The sequence below is a fragment of the Oryctolagus cuniculus genome, chromosome 8, assembly GCF_051225735.1.
Source record: "Oryctolagus cuniculus isolate XC-2025 breed Fujian yellow rabbit chromosome 8, ASM5122573v1, whole genome shotgun sequence".
NCBI lineage: Eukaryota > Metazoa > Chordata > Mammalia > Lagomorpha > Leporidae > Oryctolagus > Oryctolagus cuniculus.
This window is the reverse complement of record NC_142874.1, coordinates 38,915,684-38,924,866: the sequence shown is the minus strand read 5'-3', so window position 1 is coordinate 38,924,866 and position 9,183 is coordinate 38,915,684.

Sequence of the window (9,183 nt, the reverse complement as noted above, 5' to 3'; positions counted from 1 at the left end):
GGCCATAGCAGAGAGCTGGCCTGGAAGAGGGGCAACCGGGACAGAATCCGGCGCCCCAACCGGGACTAGAACCCGGTGTGCCGGCGCCGCAAGGTGGAGGATTAGCCTATTGAGCCACGGCGCCGGCTACATAATTTATTCTTATTCGTTCTACCCCCTAATGGTCATATAGAACTATGATAAATTCAGTGAGTGTTTTCAGAAAAAATTCCTACTTAACATAAGAAAGAACTTTCTCTCAGTCAGAAATAAATGTATACCAAGAAGATGACTGCCCCAGGAGAGTGCATGGGTATTATTCTAGCAAAGACCACACAATCTTCTTTTATTTATTTATTTATTTATTTATTTATTTTTGACAGGCAGAGTGGACAGTGAGAGAGAGAGACAGAGAGAAAGGTCTTCCTTTGCCATTGGTTCACCCTCCAATGGCCGCCGCGGCCGGTGCGCACCACGCTGATCCGATGGCAGGAGCCAGGTACTTATCTCCCATGGGGTGCAGGGCCCAAGCACTTGGGCCATCCTCCATGCACTCCCTGGCCACAGCAGAGAGCTGGCCTGGAAAAGGGGCAACCGGGACAGAATCCGGCGCCCCAACCGGGACTAGAACCCGGTGTGCCGGCGCCGCTAGGTGGAGGATTAGCCTAGTGAGCTGCAGCGCTGGCCGCCACACAATCTTCTAATAGCAATGATGTAAATAGGAATTGGGAAGTTTAGATGAGCAGCTAGTTTAGGTGAACTCCAAATTGTTTAATGGCGATTCTGTCATGCCTTGCATACCAAATGGTTAGCAGCTCCAGGAATAAACCAAAGAATTAGGGAATCAAGATCTACAAGCCTATGTAATTCATAAATAAGCTTTTGTAAAAACCAGCATTCTCCACAGACCTGCTAATAAAGCACAGAGCTAACTACTGTATGTTAATTATTTTCTTGGAATACTTCATTACAGACTGGGGAATTACATGTAACTTGATTAGCCAGGTTAAGCTACAAGCCAGATAGCATTCTAGTTGGATCAGCAGGCATTCTTTCAGGAAACTTCCACAAAAAATGCTTCTGAGATCCAGAAGGGCAGGAGACTTGCCAAGACCCTGAATCCAGGAATCAGGCCACCTATCTCTGAATTATGGCTCCCCTGTCTACTGTTTGTTACATCTCAGGAACCTAACTTATTAACAATGCTAGTACCTCTTTTATTGACTGCTATGATGATTAAATGAGCTAAAATGTGCATAGCAGTGTCACATAATAAGTGCTATATAAGTGTTTATTAAACAAAATCAATTTGGATCAATTTGAGATCATATGCTTTGCTTAACAATACTCTAATGTCAGAAACAGATTCTTACTGGTGAAGTTGAAGGTATTCAATGCATGTGGGCTGAAGAGCATAACGTAGAGACACTCCTCCATTCTTCCATACTTGCTTGTACTGGATATAACAGTCTAGCAAAGCCAGTAGGGATGGCATCCAAGATTTAATCTTTAATCACCCTGGGCCCAGAAACTAGGTCAGAACATGCCAATTTCCTCATGCCAACTGTCAGGGAACAAAATCCTGGAATATTTCCTGAATTATTACCATTGTGTCTTGATTAAACATTTTATGGATAGTGGTAACTGTCTTCTTAAAAGCATAGAAAGCTAGAATTCCTGGAGCTTGCACATAGATTGTGTGAATATTTATGTGCCTTCTTGCTAATGAACATGTTTGATAAATATATTTCTGTGACAAAATTTGACATGTCTCACTTTTATTATAGTGCAGTAGATAGATTCTGGAGGAGAAGATAACACTTACCCATCTCAGTTTTTAAAGAGAAATATTTATTCATTTCTTTATTTGAGAGCTGGAGTGATAGAGAGCGTGGTAGAGATAGAGAGAGCTCCTTCATACTCTGGTCCAACCATACTGGTTTTTAGAGACTAAGATTATCTACAAAAATCGCCTACCCTAAGAACTGTGTATAGTCAATTTGAATTAGATTCAGTTCAGAACAAGAAGGGAATAGACTAGAGAATGCCATGGAGCAGGATTCCAGTAGGAGTTGCTGTGTCAAGCAATTCAGAAGGTTGTAAGGAGAGAGAAGTAGGGGAGAGTGAATTTGAGCTGAGTGTACAAAAACAGGTGAAACAGTGACAACAGTAGGGAAAGCAAGGAGAAAAATGCAAACTGGACTGAAATTCTGTGCTACTGAGGAGTGGGGATAAAACAGGTTAAATGAGAAGATTAATGTCAAAATATGGAAAGGCTAGAAGTTAAGCACGTTGTTTCTTTCTTTTTCTTTTTTAAAGATTTTTATTTATTTATTTGACAGGTAGAGCCACAGACAGTGAGAGAGAGAAACAGGGAGAAAGGTCTTCTATCCACTGGTTCACTCCCCAGATGGCCACAACAGCCGGAGCTGCGCGGATCCGAAGCCAGGAGCCAAGAGCTTCTTCCAGGTCTACCATGTGGGTGCAGGGGCCCAAGCACTTGGGCCATCTTCTACTGCTTTCCCAGGCCATAGCAGACAGGTTGACTGGAAGAGGAGCAGCCGGGACTAGAACCAGCATCCATATGGGATGCCGGCGCTACAGGCAGAGGATTAGTGCACCACAGCGCTGGCCCCATGCACGTTGTTCTTTTGGGCCGAATGGATAATATACAGCTTCCTAATATGGCTTCTTCCCACACTTCACAAAAATACTTTTCTGCATACCAGCAATGACCTGCTAAGCCACAATACCAGTGGCCTTGTCTCCATGCTTCCTCTGGTCCCCCTTTCTGCAGCATTTGAGCTCTGAATCTGCCTTCCCTTTTGGAAGAAGTCACAGTGCATTAGAGACCGGGAGCTGGAGATTCAGATTTGCAAACAGAGAAGTGTTTCTGGCAGAGGAGAAGCTCACTGGGTGGGTGCTCGGGTGCCCCTGTTCTGAGAAATGCAGAGGGCAGGGGGAGAGGTGGCTAAGGGAACAAGGAATAGGGACAGGAGGCAATTGGGACACTCAAAGAGAGAGAAGCCAAAGGACACTGGGCACCCAACTGTGTACTGTGTGGAGTGAATAATGGCACGGTTTGTGGGTGGCATTGAGAAATTCCACCCACAATGATGGAGTGTCTAGGAGCATTTTAAGAGAGAAAAGGAAGAGCAGTGAATAAAGTGTGGGAGGCAGCATGAGAAGAGGAGGTGCACCAGAACTGCCTGTCAATTCATGAGCTCCATCCACCCAGAAAAGATCAATGATTCACCGAGATAATGATTTCCTTGCCTGCCTCCATTTTCCTTTTTCTCTTGTCCGGTAGTTCCTCTTCCTTGGAACGTTCATGAGTAAATTGTATCACAAAATGATGGAACTTGTTCATCTCTTCTTGTCAAATCCCAGGCCCTGTTGCCATGGGACTTCCTGCTGTTTTCCATTCAGGGATTTTATATAAAGATGTGTGTGCAAGTGCAGCAGATAAAAGGTCTCGTTAAAATGAATGTGCAATTACTTTTCATTTTAATGATGCTGTCTTCTAATCTGTGGGGGAAAAATGCACTTACGGCATTTGGAATAAAGATAATGAGTCAAGTGTATACTATGATTCTTTCCAGGCTCTGGACATTTCATACTGATAATCATTTTCAGTTTTTCAATGGAATGCATGTGAAAAGCTTTGGTGGGTAGGGTCATTCATTCCTCTGGTGGATATGGACTGAAAGCCTTGCTCTGCTGGTGAGTGTCCTAGGCTCTAGACTTAGAAAAGTGAATGTGACTAAATGTCTCTGCCCTCATGGGACTTGTATTGGACAGCCTATGAAGGATACAGACAGCCAATTCTGACTTAGTGCACCTGCTGCTTTTCTTAGCTGTGTTTATAAACCTCTCTGCTTCCATTTCATTATGTGTCAAATAGGGTTTCTGTGAAGACCAAACACCTAACAACACAATTAAATACTCAACAAATGTGTTAAGGCCAGCGGATGATGCACCCAAACTGTTATGAAGACTACAAAGCAGCGCAACCATTGTAATTTGTCAATTACCAAGGGTAGGACCACCTGGGAGACCATTTGACCCATGACTTTTAAGCTCTTTGCACTTGGCAATGGAAGAGGTAGGGTTTTTTTTAAAATATTTATTTATTTGAGAGGTAGAGTCACAGGGGGAGAGACAAATAGAAAGGTCTTGCATCCGCTGATTCACTCTCCAAATGTCTGCAACAGCCAGAGCTGGACCAATCTGAAGCCAGGAGTCAAGAGCTTCTTCCTGGTCTCCCATGCAGGTGCAGGGGCCCAAGCACTTGGACCATCTTCTACTGTTTTCCCAGGCCATCAGCAGGGAGTTGGATCAAAAGTGGAGCAGCTGGGACTCAAACTGGCACCCAGGTGGGATGACGGCGCCACAGGCAGATGCTTAGCCTAGTATGCCACAGCACCAGCCTGGTAAATCACACTTGATCTTAGCCAAAAGGCCAAGAAGCGATGGTGGTAAATCATTCTTAACATTGGCTTCATTCCTTGAACATTTTCCCATCATGTGGTGGGTATGAATTGCAGAGAGGGAAGCCCTGCCTGTTCTTGGTACAAAGATCACTTAGGGACTTCAAAGTCTGTGGAAAAAAAATTGCAGTAGGCATGATGCCTTCTGGTATTTGTGAGTAATGTTCACCAAGAATACATTAAGTATGTTAGGGGCCCACACTGTGGTATAGTGGGTTAAGCCACAGGCTGAGGCACCAACAGTCCATGTGGGCTCCTGTTAGAGTCTTGGCTGCTCCACTTGCAATCCAGATCCCTGCTGGTGTACCTGGGAGGGCAAGCAGAAACCAGCCCAAGTGCTTGGGCCCCTTCACCCATATGTGAGGCCCCAATGAAAATCCTGGCTGCTGGCTTCAGCCTGGCCCAGCCCTGGTTGTTGTGGCCATTTGGGGAGTGAACCAGCAGATGGAAAGTCTCTCTCTCATTCTCTCTTCCTCTCTCACTTTCTCTCCTTCTTTCCCTCTGTAACTCTGAATTTCAAATAAATAAATCTATGAAAAAAAAAACTTAGCTTCTATGATCAAATTAATCTTGAACAAAGGATAAGATGAGACTTGAATAGGGTGTGTAAAAAGCAGTAAAGGGGCTGGCACTGTGATGTAGTGGGTAAAGCTGCCACCTGTGGCACCAGCATCCCATGTGATCTCTCTCTGTCTCTCCTTCTCTCTCTCACTGTAACTCTGCCTTTCAAATAAATAATCTTTAAAAAAGTAGGTAGAGTAATATTGCAGTCACATGTCCAACATAAAAATCACCATCAGCATTACTATTCATTATTGGCCTATATCTCTGTGGGAGGGACATCAGGAAGTGCTCAGTATTCAGGGCTTTCTTATTTAAACTTTTTATTTCACGATACTTTTACATTCATAAAATGAAAATTGTAAAGTAGTAAGCGGTTTTCATAAGCCCTGCATCCAGCCTCCCCCATTGTTAACATCTTAACATTAGTATGTTTTTGTCACAATTAAAGCATCACATCCAGTTTCTCCTATCTTTTTAAAATCCAAACTCCCTCCATCCCTTTCACCCCTCCAATCTCTAGTGATACTCTGTGTTTAATCTATTTTTAGTGCTTCCATGTGAGGGCAAGCATGTGGTATTTGTCCTCTGAAATGATTTCTTACTACCTTACTGCCAGTGAAGCATGTTACTTGTGGCCTGGTGACTTTCTGTAAAAACTAAAAAAATTGTGACATTAAAAAAAATTGAACTAGTACAAAAACATAGTAAAAGCTTTAAAAACTTTGTGACATTAAAACATTTAAATATTCTAAAAATATTTAAAAGTGTAAGGGAGGAGATGAAAACCACTTAAGGAGCTGCCACCTTGAAATAACAACCATTAACATTTTGAACAGGGTGTATGTATGCTGTAAAGTATGCTGCAAATTTTACTTAGATGATATATAATACATGTTGGGTTTTTGACATCTGAAATCTTTGTTTTTATGTCTTCCTTCTCCCTTGTCATTATTAACCATGGAGTGTGCATCCCTGTGTATATTCATCAATACAAGTAATCGAACATCAACTCAAATTATCGGGCATTTTTAACTCATTGTTTTACAAAGTGGAATTCATTACATGTTGCCTTTATCAGTTGGTGTATTGTGGTAATTCAAGTTAAAGGGTTAAAGCTAAATCATTCTTTTAAATGGCTATAAACCATGTCAGGTCACGAATGGACCACCATGTATTCATTCATTCTCCCATGGATGACTATTCCTTTTACTTTCAGCTTTTGCCTCCACAAAACAAGGCCGCAATCCATTTTATTTATTTATTTTTTACATCTACATGTTTACAGGTGGGATCTTCATTCTAGGGGAAAGATTCACAGAAGTGAGATTTACTGTCCTGCTCCGACTTTGGGCTGGAGAGGCAATTCACCAAAATGGAACTGGGTTACTTTCTGAAAAGGGGTAGGAGCGAGAAAACTAATGACAACATAAGGTCAGGTGAGCATCAGACAGTCTCCGCTGTGCTCTGAGAATTGTCTCTGCCTTAAAGATGCAGGGATTACTGCAGGAATCCTTTCTGCTTTCTGTCATTTGGATCCTTTTCAGCAAAGTGATAAAAACTGACTGTCTAGTTCTGTTGTACAGAACTCAGTCCAATCAGCTGTCACCTTGAATGACTTGGAGATGACCGGTCCATTACGGTGTCACCATTTCCCATTGCCTTTTATATGCTTTAAATGCTTATCAACATCGCTCACCGCCTGCCTGTGTGCTTCAGGCGGCTGGGACTTCCGGGTCCACCCAGGCATGTGTCTTCAGCCATTGGTTCTACTAGGCTGAAATTCTACTCAGAGCACCCGTCACACCAGTTTAGTGTTGCAGTTAGTAGCACATTTTCCTCGGTATATATTTTTAAAAATTCTGTTACCTTCTGTTCTAATTGCATTTGCAAGTGTGCCAGTCAGCTACCAGAAGTCCGCAGGGTTAATTGCTGTAGTTATCTTATGGCCACTTTCCAGATTTTCACTTCAAGTATTTGCATCTTTATATTAGCAAATCTCTCATTGTGGGGGGAGTTTTTATGCCCCCTCCAGATCTGGATGAGTGACTAGAGATGCGTTACTCACACAATGAAAGCACAGTCTAGTTTGATAGAACGAATCCTTTACATTTAGGTGTTTATAACTGAGAAACCAAAGGCTCATTATCTCACTGGCTAATTTCTAATGCCCACCTGGTGTGCAAACTGGAAAACTAGAACAACTTCATTATCCATGAGTGATTTGATGAAAAAGCAGCAGGACTTTATTTCACAAATGCATCAAGATCTGTGTATGTTTCCCTATTTTAATGTTTTTTATTATGAATTCCATATTTTTGTGATCACATTTTGTAAATGTGTCAATGCTTTCTTTGAAATTACAGACAACAGTGTGCAAGTCTCACAATGAAAAGTTGTTAATTTTTCTGTAATTGTTTTTAGAGTTTAGTGTGGTTCAGGAAATGATGAGGCCGTTACCCCCACAACACTTCAGCAGAGGGAGCCCTTCCTTGAGCTGTCCTCTGTTAGCCCTCAAGAACCCCTCCCAGAGGCCCGAAGCCACAGACCTGTTCTCCATGAATAAATTAGAGTAAAATTAAAAAGCAAAAACAAAGACAGGTAAGGCTTCTTTTTTATAAATTTTTGACAGATGGAGTGGACAGTGAGAGAGAGAGACAGAGAGAAAGGTCTTCCTTTGCCTTTGGTTCACCCTCCAAAGGCTGCCGCGGCTGGTGCGCTGTGGCCAGCGCACCGCGCTGATCCGATGGCAGGAGCCAAGTACTTATCCTGGTCTCCCATGGGGTGCAGGGCCCAAGTACTTGGGCCATCCTCCACTGCACTCCCTGGCCACAGCAGAGAGCTGGCCTGGAAGAGGGGCAACTGGGACAGAATCTGGCACCCCGACCAGGACTAGAACCCGGTGTGCTGGCGCCGCAAGGCGGAGGATTAGCCTAGTGAGCCACAGCGCCAGCCAAGGTTTCTTTTAACTCAAGAGTGCAAAAGAGAAAATGAGAAGGAAAACAACTGGAGAGAAGAGATTAAATGTAATTATAACAGCAATTCATACCTGTTGAGTGCTTCCTATTTGGTAGCAATTACATGTCTATTTTACTTACCTGTGTAACTTTGCAAAGTTGATACCTTAGCATTTTCCTAGGTCCTGACACATAAGGCCAGCCTCCCTGGTTACTTGACTGGTAAGTGAAAATGGTAGAACTCAGGTAACTCTGGCCCAAAAGTCCTTTATATGAGGGACCTTGAAAATAGTTCATGGAAACATGCATATTATGAACGAACTATGAATGGATGTCAGTTTTTTGCATTAAAGCAATCCTATGTTTTTAATTCCATTTTTCAGTGAATGTTTTGAAGTCTCCTTACATCACAGCCTCCCTCTGAAGAGGAAGACATCATAAGGACATCCCTCGGATGTTTTCTGAGCTGCCATCCTTGGGAACCTTACTGAGCAGCAGGTAGTAGCCCTCTGTTTCTGTTACTTGCCATCTACCTTTGTCTGCCTCATTTCAAATATCTGAATACCTGGCCTGGATTGTGTGCTGGTTGGAGGGTCAGCTGGCTCTGACTGTTCTTATCCTGCCTCTTTGCTTTGTCTTGCCCTGCCTCGCCTCACCTTTGTCCAGTCTTTCCCCTACCCTGCCCAGCAGTCATGCCTCTTGCCATGATCTCATTTCAAAGACTCATTTGACTACAGAGTTCTCTTAAGCTTGTGCTGGTCCATGTGAGGGATGAAGGAATACTCAGAGCTGGGTGCAGTGCAGGAACCCCAACTCAAGCAGCCCTTGGCATGACTCAGGGCCCATGGTAACCTTGCTGCTTGCACAAGTAGGACTTCTCCTGTGGGCATGAATTGAGACTATGCATGTGGTTTCCTAGCCCCAGAACTGAAATCTGTCTTCTTGGTAGGAAATACACTAATATAATTTAAATATGGAACATAAATACAAAACTTGATCTCTGATGCAAAATTAGAGAGAATCTAATCCAGTCAGACTTGCACACACAAGGAGGCTTTAGTAACCATTAAAAGACCCAAATCATGTATCTATATTCTGAAGATGGCTATGGCAAATGTTCAAATCTCGTTACTAGATCCATACTGAAGTGCTCCTTAAATAACACAATGATTAAGAGGAACAGCTTTTCCTTGGAG